This window comes from Aotus nancymaae, unplaced genomic scaffold (genome assembly GCF_030222135.1).
Source record: "Aotus nancymaae isolate 86718 unplaced genomic scaffold, 86718_ANA_hifiasm-v0.15.2.pri h1tg000046l, whole genome shotgun sequence".
NCBI classification, from domain to species: domain Eukaryota; kingdom Metazoa; phylum Chordata; class Mammalia; order Primates; family Aotidae; genus Aotus; species Aotus nancymaae.
The window spans coordinates 11768390-11782104 of record NW_026988460.1 but is presented as its reverse complement, the minus strand read 5'-3'; the positions used below and the strand labels follow the sequence as shown (position 1 = coordinate 11782104).

At 37.9% G+C, this 13715-nt stretch overlaps 1 protein-coding gene across 9 annotated transcripts in view; it reads right to left on the bottom strand.

Annotated features, from left to right (window-relative positions):
• Positions 1 to 13715, bottom strand: part of LOC105728198 (contactin-4) — a 973166-nt gene that overhangs the window by 492726 nt on the left and 466725 nt on the right. The gene's annotated exons all lie outside the window — the stretch shown is intronic.

The following is a 13715-nucleotide window of genomic DNA, read 5'->3' as shown; positions in this document are numbered from 1 at the left end:
GTAGAGATGGGGTTTCGCCATGTTATTCAGGCTGCTCTCAAATCCCAACCTCAGGTGATCCACCTGCCTCAGACTCCCAAAGTGCTGGGATTACAGGCACGAGCCACCGCACCCAGCCAACCTGTTCCCTTCTTAGTCAACTTCACAACAAAACTAAACACCCTCACTTTCAACCTTCCTACTTGGAAGAATAGATACTGGAAGAATAACAGGCCAGAAGGTAAGGTGCTTATGGCAATTCTCTCTTTCCCTCCTACTCCTTTTTTCCCTCCTACTCCTATTTTCCTTTTTTCTTTATTCCTACTATGCAATTTAGAGCCCATTGAAGGTAAAGTAGATGGAAGTGTTGCACTGGAGCTCAGTGATTAAGAGAGAAGGCCATGCCCTTTCGTTATTAATAAATGATTGCAATTGACATTATTAAGTGCTGACTTTAAGGCAGTTACTGGGCTATTTCACATGTTTTCTCAGAGAATTAAGCAATTTCCTCCAGCTCATACACTTAACAACTATACTTAGAGGTAGGTTTTGAACCCAGATTTTTCTCAGCCCCAGGACCATGTTCTTATCCACTGTGGGATGTACCAAGGCAGTAGTTTCTGATATCATAGCAATATGGTTCATTGACAGAAACATTGTGTTTTGCCTGGATTTCTCACTTAAATCTGGCAGAACAGAGTTTGAAACAAATTGTGTCAACCCACAAGGTTATAAACTCCTTAAGTTCATGGCCTAAATCACAGATATCTTGATACATCCAACATCTATCAGTACTCAATAATATCGAAGGTGTTTAACAAATTGTTATAAAATAAATGAACAGTTATTTTATTTCATAAATGAATCAATGAATAATGTGTAAATATTTTCTAAGGAATTAGACGTTCTAGAGTTAAGAGAGTTCTATCTTCTACAAATATTATTTGCCACTATATCAAATAACTACATGGGCATTAACCAAGTTCCCAAAACCACTATCTGAAAGCTTTCGACAAAGCCAATCAAATACTAAAACACTCTTAATAAAATTCACGTTCATTTATATAGAGTTTAAACATGTTATGACATAACTAGAAAACAATTATCAAGTACAATTCAGGAAAACATTCTTATAATTTTGATTCAGGTAAATCAAATATTCCCAGCATCTGAAAGCAGTTAGCCACATGAACTTGGACAAATGAATTAATCTTTTTGCTCTTTAGTTTTCTCATCCTCCCCCAAGATAGGCTGGATGGGATGAAAACACAACTTTGACAATCTGTGAAATGCTCACTGTTGAAGTAACATATTTGCTGCAATGAGTTATGTCAACCATGGTCAGATCTTCAAAGCTCCTTAGAAAAGAGTAGAGCAAACTTCCTTCTTTAGCTCGTTTATCCCAAGATGCTTGTTTTGACGTTTGTCTCCACTCCAACAAGAGGAATGCATTTCTAGTTGTGTTAATTTATTTCTGGTATAGATATCACACATGTGGAAATGATATAGTTTAGACTGATAGTTTGGGAGTTTAGATTGATTTTTGTTTCTTTTTACTTAAGTAGCTCAAGCAACATATACATTGCTGCATTTATAAGTTTTAAATCTATTTGACATCATTCTTTCTTCAGATATTCTTTCTCCATCAAACTGCTTTTTTTTTTTTTTTATCAGAACTCTTTTTATAGAATCAGTCTGGGACATAACCCTCAGGTAGGGGGAACTTTAATTACAGATTCAATATGGATTTTTAATTTTGGCCACCAGGAGGTTTAGCAGGAAATGAAAAGATCGCCTGCTTCCTAGGGATGCCAATCTAGGACAAAATCGAAAATAGGTGACGTGAGTGCCTGTCCTGCATCTTGAAGATCACTCACAGCACAGAGGCTGGCCGTCTCCTCCCTCCAGAAGTCTCAAGTTTCCCTGCTATCGGTGGAATCCAATATCACACCTCAGGTGAATTAATACGAGAGAGTTCACTCTCTGAGGAAGGTTTGTGCTTTATGCCTTTTCTCTAATTAAAGAAGTTGCACATGGTTGTGGCAGTGGGGCGGTGGTAAGACACCAGTGACCGCACCTCCCCCTCCCTGGCCCCCACCTCCTTTGCCTCTTTCCATGACTATAAAACACACAACTGGGAAGCTCCATAACAGAGGAATGGAAGACAGATTGAGATTACAGTTTGGGAATTTGGAATCTGTGGAACTTTGGACAAATTGTCTGTGGAACTTTGGACAAATCAGTGCACTCGTCTGTAAAATAAGAGAACTTGGATAGAACTATAATTCTGTAATTCTGTTTATCATGTATCAGGGAATTTGGATCTGAGCAACTCTAACTTCCTGACAGCAGAGAGTGTCTCTCAGGAGACAGTAGCACTTTTACTTTCCTCAGAAGATTTATTATTTTTTTCTACAGTCTCACTCTGTCACTCAGGCTGGAGTGCAGTGGCACGATCTTGGCTCACTGCAACCTCTGCCTCCCGGGTTGAAGTGATTTTCCTGTCTCAGCCTCCCGAGTAGTTGGGATTACAGGCACCCACCACATGTCTGGCTAATTTTTGTATTTTTAGTACAGACAGGGTTTCACCTGGGCACAGGCTGGTCCCGAATTCCTGACCTCAGGTGATCTGCCCACCTTGTCCTCACAAAGTGCTGGGATTATACACGTGAGCCACTGCATCTGGCCAGATTTAATTATTTTTATGGAGATATAATTCACACATCATACATTCAACCTTTTAAAATGTACAGATAAGTAATTTTTAGTATACTCAACAAAGTTGAGCAACCATCACCACTTTCTAATTCCAGAATGTTTTCATCAGCCTAAAAAGAAATCACATATCCAATAGCAGTCGTACCTTATCTTTTCTTACTCCTCGCTCTGGGCAAATACTAATCTACTTTCTGTCCCTATGGCTTTGTCTAGTCTGGAGAGTCCATAAATGGAATCATACAATATGTGGCCTTTGTCTCTGGCTTCATTCACTTAGCATGGTATTTTCAAAGTTTGTCCATGTTGTAGTATCAGTACTTCCTTTTTATGGCTGAATAATATTCCATTATATGGGACAGCCACCTTTTTTACTTATTTATCAATTGATGGACATCTGGATTGTTCCCAGTTTTTGACTGTTATGAATAATATTGTTATGAACATTGTGTACAAATTACTTTTGTTTTGGTCAATGCAATTTGCAGGTTCTCTGTAACAAGCTTTACAAAAGAAAAACACTCTGGTCTTCACTGTTTTTGCTAAATACAAGACTGTGACATTCTCTCTTCTACGAAGGTATTGGGGATAAGTTAAAACGGTATTTACCTTAACCTTTTTGTCAACCTTGACTAATACATCTAGAGTCCAGCTTCACTCTTTATGTTAGCCATATAACCTTGAGCATGTTACTCTGCTCTCAGATTCTCATATGTAAAATTGGGATACTGACAATTTCTGCCTTACTTGTCTTTCAAGAGTGCTTAATGTGGTTCTCAACCTTTCTTGAGCATCAGTATCCCCTTATACACTAAGGACTCTGAGGTCAGACCAGCGGATTATAGAAGTCCACTGGTCTGTTGCTGAGAAATAATTCCCCTCTTTCCTTGTCTTCATAGAAGGAAAAACCCAGGCTGGTAAGATTGAGAACCAGAATCCCTGGAGGGCTTGTTAAAACTTGGACAACCTCACCTGCAGAGATTCTAATTTCTTAAGTCTGGGCCAGAGCCAAAGAATCCTCATTTCTAATCAGGTGACAATGATGCTGCTGGTTCATGAACTAAATTTTGGTAACCACTGGTTCAGAGTATTTTACAAGATGGTAAGCTTTATAAAGACAGGTACTCAGTTTCAACAGACCATCATAGCATCATAGTTGAAAGCCCAGGGTTTGGATCTGGGCAGACCTAAATTTAAATGCTGCCTTGGACTTCTACAAGCTCTGGTTTTGTAGGCAGGTCATGCAACCCCTTATCTATGAACTGAGGATAATACCTTTCCCAGAGGGTTGTTTTGAGTTTAAATGTGATATCGCATACAAAACCGAGGTGCTGTATCTGGCATATAAATGCCCAACAACTTTTTACTCTTACTGTTATTATTGCAGTTGTCTCTAATTCCTAACACACTTCTTAAATAGACTATTCAGCAAATATTTTATAGACTCACAAGGGCTAAATGAATTAAGGTCATTATTAGGTGGCGCCAAATCATCCAACAAAGTTCCTTCCTTCAGGTGAAATACCTGATTAAAATCAGCAAGGGGAGTTTGCGTGTGGAGAGGAATGGAAGAACATGATACAAAAGGGAGTCTGTGCTGCAGCATATTTCAGTACAGTAACTTTTATTAGGGACTTTTATGTGCCATTTTCTTTATGTTAGTTGTTGTTTTAAAATGCATTTTTAAAAATCATCATTTCAAATCACTGAGTCCTATTCCATTTGGACCCCTATCCTCTTACAACTTAATAAATTTCTGGGAGTACCATTATAGATACCTCCCCAGCTCTCTCCCACTGCTAGGCCCCCAAATGGATGTCTCTAACTGGCACCTGTCCTAGCTGCCTTGCTGCCAAGAGGCAGACCCTAAACATTCTGGCTGTCACCTACTCCACTGGTTTGCTGCTGTTGCTGCTGCTAATGATGATATTAATAGCAACCGATACTTAGCCCTGATATTAACTGATATTAATAACAACTGATATTTAGCCCTGTACTAAGACAGACATTCCTGAGTGCTCTATACACAATTGCATGTACATACACATGTATGTATGTACACACATACACATGTATGTATGTACACACATGCACATATATACACATACAAGCTTAATCAATTTAGGTATTTGTTCTTCACTTGTATTTGTTATTATAACCCCATTGTATAGATGAGGTCACATTCCAAATAGGTGGCGAGAGGGCAACAGATTTGCTGTAAACTCTGCTCTACAACCTTCAACCACTGAAGAATGGCCAGAAACTGGTGTTCTAAGAAACTAATATGGCATCATCATCATCATCACCATAATAGGAACTATGTTTACCTGAGAACTAAGCTGTTTAACATTTAACATATACATTAACATATATTTAACATTTAACATATACATTAAATACCTTAGTTCTAAGTTAAACATAGTTCCCACATATGGAACCTCCAACATATGTTAAATTACTCAATGAATAATAGCTGAAACTGGACCCCTTCCTTACCCCTTATACAAAAATTAACTCCAGATGAATTAAAGATTTAAATATAAGACCTAACACCATAAAAACCCTAGAAAAAAACCTAGGCAATATCATTCAGGACACAGGCACAGGCAAGGACTTCATGACTAAAACACCAAAAGCAATGATTACAAAAGATAAAATAGACAAATTGGAGCTAATTAAACTTAAGAGTTTCTGCACAGCAAAATAATCGTTAAGTGAACTGGCAACCAACAGAATGAGAAAAAATTTTTGCAAGCTACCCATCTGAGAAAGGGCTAATATCCAGAATCTACAAAGAACTAAAACAAATTTACAAGAAAAAAACAAACAACTCCATCAAAAAGTGGGGGAAGGATATGAACAGACACTTTTCAAAAGAAGACATTTATGCGGCCAACAAACATATGAAAAAATGCTCATCATCACTATTCATTAGAAAAATGCAAATCAAAACCACAATGAGATATCATGTCACGCCAGTTAGAATGGTGATCATTAAAAAATCAGGAGACAACAGATGCTGGAGAGGATGTGGAGAAATGGGAATCCTTTTACACTGTTGGTGGGTGTAAATTAATTCAACCATTGTGGGAGACAGTGTGACAATTCCTCAAGGATCTAAAAATAGAAATACCATTTGACCCAGTAATCCCATTACTGGGTATATACCCAAAGGATTATAAATCATTCTACTATAAAGACACATGCACACCTATGTTTATTGCAGCACTATTTACAATAGTAAAGACCTGGAACCAATCAAAATGCCTATCAATGATAGATTGGATAAAAAAATGTGGCACATATACTCCATGGAATACTATGCAGCCATATAAAACGATGAGTTCATGTCCTTTGCAGGGACATGGATAAAGCTGGAAACCATCATTCTCAGCAAACTGATGCAAGAACAGAAAACCAAACACCACATGTTCTCACTGATAGGTGGGTGTTGAATAATGAGAATACACTGACACAGTGGGGGGAACATCACACAATGGGGTCTGTTCCCATTGAGTGGGGGGCTAGGGGAGGGATAGCAGGGGGTGGGGATATTGGGGAGGAATAACACTGGGAGAAATACCTAATGTAGGGGACAGGGGCATGGAGGCAGCAAACCACCATAGCAAATGTATACCTATGTAACAATCCTGCAAGATATGCACATATACCCCAGAAACTAAAGTATAATAAAAAAAAATAGCTCATTAATCAGTGAGTTTGCTAAGTATCGGATGCTGCACCAAGGGCAAAGAGTAAATACATGTTCTCAATCCTCACAGATAGCCTAAAGAAGTAAATATAGTTATTTTGCCCATTTTACAGATTAAAAAAGAGAGAAACCCATGAACCCAGTGAGATGATGTACATTTATCACACAATTCGTAAGTGGCAGACCTGTCTATGTAATTTCGGAGTCCATGTTCTCAACCGCCAGCTCTGCAGTGTCTCCAGCTGGTGCTTCTGGCATGGCACCATCTGCCACAAACTATTCCTGTTTCTGTCATCCTCAAGCTTTAAGGCAGCATCACTGATCCCACATTTAAACAGAGAATGATCACACAGGTTGATATTACGTGTACATAATTGGATTTTCACTTGTCTGTTTTTCTCCTCTCTTCCTAATTTGTTTCATTCAAAAGAGTTCTTCCATTTTTTTTTCTAGATACAGTATGTCCTAGACTCTATTCAGTAAGGGAGCTTTATTTATAGTTAAGGTATCCAGCATGGCTGAGAATATCTAATGGATCCATTAACAATTTTGCCTCAGGAGAGGTCTTAAATTGAGTATTTCTAATAACTTTTGGGTTGTGTGCTTGCTACTATATGCCCATGCCTATGGGGATATAAAATTGCTGCCATTTCCTCTATTTACCTCAACATCTTCATTACTGATTAACATTTTCCTACTGTGAAAAGGACTTAAATACTTAAATGTATGTTGAAAAGAAGTTTTGCATTTGCTGATTATTATATTTTGGGTATACTTCCCCTATTTTTTCCCTTAATTTTCATCAATGGAGCCACTCTTTTTAATCTAGTTATTAGCTGTCTTCTTGGCTAAATCTTTCTACCACATGGGTTTCATTTTATGGCCATTTATGAGAGAGCACAGAGCAAACAGGAAATCCATGCTTTGGCTTCAGTCAGCATGATTGTAAATACACTGGCAAGTCATTTTCTTAGAAAGAGAAACAAAATAAGAGGTCACTACAGAACTACATTTTGCAGCAACTAAATGAAAACTAACTCTCGGCTCTCTTTTGGTCTTAATTGAGAATTGTTACTTTTACAAGAAAAGGAGCAGTACTAGGTTTAATACCTGTGTAGAACTGTGAATTATTTGAATGTTGCCTGTGTTTATTCTGGGGGAAATGTGAGAATCTTGGGAACTGAAATATTACTCCTGCCTGTGCAGTGAGGTCAAGCCTTGAAATGAACTTCTGTGTGCTCTCCATTCTGGTGGGGATAAAAGGAAGGATGCTTGAGGGTTGGTCATAAGCTTTACTGAAATATTCTAAGTGGAAAAATTGTGCTCATTGGGGCCTATCATCAACATTAACAAATACTGGGAACTCCTCTTTTGTATATTTGAGCTCTCAGACCTAGAATAAGCCAAAACTTTAGACAGCCTACTTCAGTCTTAGTGATGAGATTTCCTGAGCCTCAAATGCCTTCTAAAGACCAATGAGCATTCTTTCTATGTGTTCTGATTACAGGTTTGTATTTTTTAAAATCTATCATAGATTCAAGATACATCCTGTGATTGACTATTCAATCCAGGGCTCTTCCTTGCTCCACGTTTTGTTGAACACTCACCCGTCTCAGAATATGTCTCCTGTGAATTATACAGGACATTTCTCAACTACTTACCCCCCAGATGCAGATATAATACTGGCATAGATTCTGTGAGCAAATCAACAAATGCTTGCATTTGGAGAGGATGCACTTTCTCAAAAAGAGATAATTGCTGAAGTTGATAAACTGCACCACAGAGATGGGAATAAATTTAGCCTCCTCTAAACTAAGATCAACTGAGAACGCATCAAGCATAAATTCTGCACTCATTCACAGAGAGTTTTTAAATGTCTTCACTCCTCTTGCTGCACATAAACATATGGAGCAGCCATTTTCTTCTTTCTTTCAAATGCTGCCAATGTGAACAGAATCAGTAGCACATGGTAAAGCATACGACCTATGTGAAATATGTGAAATTTCATATTAGTTGAATAGAATTCCAGGCTGAGCTCTAACCCTGTTGGCTTACATATCTTCCTCTCAAATCATGTGTACAGATATAAATGTAAATTATTGGAATTGAATAGGACTCTAAAACCATCTGTCCAACTCCCTCATTATACAGAAGTATAAGCTGAATCTTAGGTAAAATGACTTGCTCAACATCTGGCTAATAATAAAACAAGTAAATACTAAAAAGAGTAAAACTCTCTAATTGCAGGACCTGGAACATATTTGCAGATATAACTACACAGTGGTTTATGAGCATATATTATGCAAACACATGTATAAACATACATATACAGATCTATTAATACATACACAGTCAACTCTCCAATCATCTCTGTTTATCTTGCCTGGTTTCTTTCTAATTGCTGACATGACCTGGTTTCTTTCTAATCACTGGATGCCTCTCTGCTATTACTTGGTTTGGACCCCTCTAAAAGTAGAGGCTAAGAGCAGGACTTCCGAGCAGGTTAGTTTATTTAGGAGGTGATCCCAAGAAGCAGAAGTAAAGAAGAAAAAAGTAGAAGGAGCTGTTACGGGAAACTGAGACTCAATCCAGCCGTGAACCCCTAAGAAATTATGTTAAACGTGCCTAAGAATTGACTTCCCAAAGGATAGGAGACAGAGGCATTTATCTACTGATTCTCAAGCCCCCTTAGCTGAGGGCTGCCCCTAAGGATGGGTTTAATTTTCCATAGTTTTCCTTGCTTGTGACTCAGATAAAGACTTGAGGCAGAAAAATACAAAAGAGGAATAATTCTACACCAGCTATAGTTAAAGTCAGAAATGGGCCAGGTGGGACCTGGCGTGTTGGCTCATACCTATAAGAACTTTGAGAGTCTGAGGCAGGTGGATCATTTGAGGTCAGGAGTTCCAGACCAGCCTGACCAACATGGTAAAACCCCGTCTCTACTAAAAATACAAAAATTAGCTGGGCATGGTAGTAGGCACCGTAATTCCAGCTCCTCGGGAAGCTGAGGCAGTAGAATCGCTTGAACCAGGGAGGTGGAGGTTGCAATGAGCTGAGATCATGCCACTGCACTCCAGCCTGGAAGACAGAACAAGACTCCATCTCAAACATAAAAATACATAAAAATAAAATAAAATAAAAAAAGAAATGGACGAGGCAGTGTTGCACCAAGATATAGACTTTAAGGCACATAGACCAATGTTAATACTTTAGATATTGACATCTAATTTTTAAAAACTTGTATGGATTATCATCATACATGGCTAGTCCATAGAGTTGGCATCGATGGGACTACAAAACACCCTGGATCTATAGTACAGCTATAAATGTAGTATAACATTGGAGATCTAGTCTCTTTCTCTCATGACTGGCCAGGATGTAGCATTCATTTATTTGAAAAATATTTATCGAATTGCACTATGTGCCAGACATTTTCGAGATGCTGTCAATACAACAGTGAACTAAAAGGATAGAAATATCTACTCAAATAAAGCTTACAGTCTAGGAGGGAAAGATATTTTATATAAAAAGAAGAAAGCAAAATATATCATTATTCAGATATTGATAAGAGCTCTGAAGAAAAATCAAGCTTTAAAAAGCATAGAAGATGTTAGTCAAAATAAATATTGCTATTTTAATGTATTTACTGTGATCAGGAAAAGCCTCGCCAATTAGGTGACATTTGAGCACAGATTTAAAGAAGGTTACAGGGTGGGTTCTGGGGACATTTAAGACAAGTGCATTCTTGACAAAAGAAAATTAGTATAAATGTTCTAAGGTCTAAGTGTATGTGTTATCATTTCTTTTTCTTTCTTTTCTTTCTTTTTTTTTTTTTTTTGTTGAGACAGAGTCTTGTTCTGTCACCCAGGCTGGAGTGTAGTGGCATAATCTCAGCTCACTACAGCCTCTGCCTCCCAAGTTCAAGCAATTCTTGTGCCTCACCCTCCCGAGTAGCTGGGATTACAAATGGGCACCACCATGCCTAGCTAAGTTTTGTATTCTAGTAGAGACTGTGTTTCACCATGTTGGCCACAATGGTCTTAAACTCCTGCCTCAAGTGGTCTACCTGCCTTGGCCTCTCAAAGTGCTGGGATTACAGGTGTGAGCCACTGCACCTGGCCTTGTTTTTTATAAATTACTTTTTATTTTTATATAATAGATGTACATATTTTTATGATACACATGATAATTTAACATATTCATATCATTTGAAAAGATCAAATCAATATAATTGGGATATCCACCACCTTAAATATTTTTCTTTATAGTAGAAATATTAGACTTATTCTCTTATACCTATTTTAAAAAATACAATAGCTTATTGTAAAGCAAACATTTGAAATAAAGTGTCTCAAAGTGGTGAACTAAGAACTGCATCTAGCCTGCAGACCATTTTGGTTCGCTTTATACAGACCCTTTGTTTTTACTTTCAAAACTAATTTTAAATTCTATTCATTACCAATATGGAAATCCTAGAGAATTAGTAGATTATAGAAAAAAAACAAAACTGAAGACCTGTCATAAAGGATTATAGCTGGGCACAAGTTAATATTTTAGTGGGGAATTTTTTTTTTCTAGTTTTCCACAGTCACTAGCAATCCCTGTTACATTTTACATTTTTACTTCTGAAAGAATGTTTTACTCATTTGTTAGTTTCCTTTCCTTTTTGGGTAGTATAGTTTTGAGTTCAAATTGGTTAAGAAGAAGAAGAATGTAGCCAATTTTCATAGTGACTGAATTTTCAGATTACTGGCATCGATAGTTTTGTTTTATTTGAAAATTATTACCAGGCACCGAGTCTACCATTTGGCAAAAAAGAACATTCTCATTGTACCATAAATTACTAATAAATGCCCTCAAATAATTCATAGACTTTATCAGATGCATTCCTTGCAGGATTAGCCTGCTTATATATTTGGATCCTGTCTTATTTGGGGAAAAAAGATCAGAAAAAGGGATATGTGAGATTCACTAATTATGGTAAACATAACAGGCATACATATATTCCTTGCCAAAAACTCACCAAGAAATCTCAGACTAAGGATGCATACAAAAGTTATGGTTGATATACAAAAGGAAAAGAATGAGCAGTTAAAGCAAGTTTTTGTGTTTTTTTTTAAGATGGAGTTTCGCTTTTGTTGCCTAGGTTGGAATGCAATGGCGCAATCTCGGCTCACCGCAACCTCTGCCTCCTGGTACAAGCGAATCTCCTACCTCAGCCTCCTGAGTAGCTGGGATTACAGGCATGTGCTACCATACCCGGCTAATTTTGTATTTTTAGTAGCGATGGGGTTTCTCTATGTTGGTCAGGCTGGTCTTGAACTCCCGACCTCAGATAATCTGCCCACCTCGGCCTCCCAAAGTGTTGGGATTACAGGCGTGAGCCACTGCATCTGGCCTAAAGCAGTTTAAAAAAATTGAAATTCAGACAGTGGAGTGCTATGTAAATTAATGAAATCAAGACAAATAGCAAGAAAACAAAAACATTAATTAAAGCTTGACTTTACCTACACTGAAGGAGGCATATGGTAAGGGAATATTGATGCCATGTAAAACAGTTCACAAAAAAGTCTCACAAAAACAATCAATATACTGATTCTCTGCAAAAAGCTAAGTGAATAAAAGAGACACAGCTACACACACACCTTAGGTGAGAATTCCCTCAAGTTTTTCAAAACACTACTGAAGAGAGTAGTGCCTTCCTTGATTTTCAACCCTTTCATATCTTGATATTTACTTAGCACATTGGGTTAAATAAACATATTGCTGTAGCCAAATAAGAGAAATCAATTCACCGCTTTATGGCTTAAAGAGTATGTTTATACCAGGGTCATTATGAGAAGTTAAAACTCGAGAGTCTCAGTTGAATTCTTTAGGAGGGTCAAGGTGTCAGAGAAAAACAACTGAGTTCTTAGAGCCTGAGCATACTGCTGGGGGGAAAATGAAGTTTCTGACCAGATGAGGGAGATAAATAATAACACTAAGAGAGATGCCAAGATGTTCACAATCATGGAGCAGGGAAGATGTGAACTCAACGAAGGCAAGAAGTTTGAAACATGAAGATAGACTATGAAAAGGTGTATAAGTAAATGAGGGTTTACATTTAGAAAAACTTGAGAAGAATGAAAACCAAACTGTCAAAACTAAATTTGCAACCATAAACTTGTCAAATCTGCAAGACAGCTAAAAGACTGTACAGTATGAACAGGCAAGACGATAGTCTGCCTGAGTTTGAATCTTAGCTCTACAACTTACTGGCTTTGTGAATTTGGGTGAGTTTCTTAACTTCTTGATGCTTCAGTAATAATATTAATATTCATAGTTAAAACAGTAAAATAATAAATGCTTACTTCTTAAGGGTCATGGGAGAAAGAAGTGAGATGAACGATAACAAGTGCTTAGCATAGTGCCTGGCATAGAATAAGTGGTCATATATGTTAGTACTACCATTACTATTTTTAATTTTGTAACAATGGCAAATAATCTGCTATAACAAGTTGTCAGTAGTCACAGGACTCAGTTAATAGAACTGTAAAAAAGCGGTAGCATGTCTGCTTTGCTCAGGATTACATTCCCAGATCCCAGTACAGGGCTGCTTGTTACAAGGTACTCAGTAATGTTGAGTGAATGCATAAATCAAAGTAATGGTGATCCAAAAGTCATTTTTGCTTCATGCTGTAAAAATGCAAATATATTCAGGTGTCCCTTTTGGACTTGACACTCTGAATAACAAAACAAGTCAACTAGACTCATTTCAAAGGGCCTGGAATGATGCACAGTAGCCCAAGCTGGAACCCAATTCCCGGTGCATGCTGGACTTCTGATGCCTCAGCACTTGAATTATGTATGTAACTGCTAGACTCACATCTTCCAGAAAACAGAGAAAGCAATACACAGCAAGTTTGAACTTTTCTTTTCTTTCCTTCTTTTTTTGAAACAGAGTCTCACTCTCTTGCTCAGGCTGGAGTGCAGTGGCATGATCTCGGCTCACTGCAACCCCCACCTCCCAGGTTGAAGCAGTTCTCCTGCTTCAGCTCCCCAAGTAGCTGGAATTACAGGCATGTGCCACCACACCCAGCTAATTTTGTATTTTTAGTAGAGACAAGGCTTTGCTATGTTGCTCAGGCTGGTCTTGAACTCCTGACCTCGGGTGATCCACCCACCTCAGCCTCCCAAAGTGCTGGGATTACAGGCGTGAGCCGCTGTGCTCAGCCATGTTTGAACTTTTCAAATCCCTTTTCTAGTAGTTGACTATGAGTATATGGTAAAAACCTCCTGTCTTTTGCTTTCTAGTTCCTACTAAACT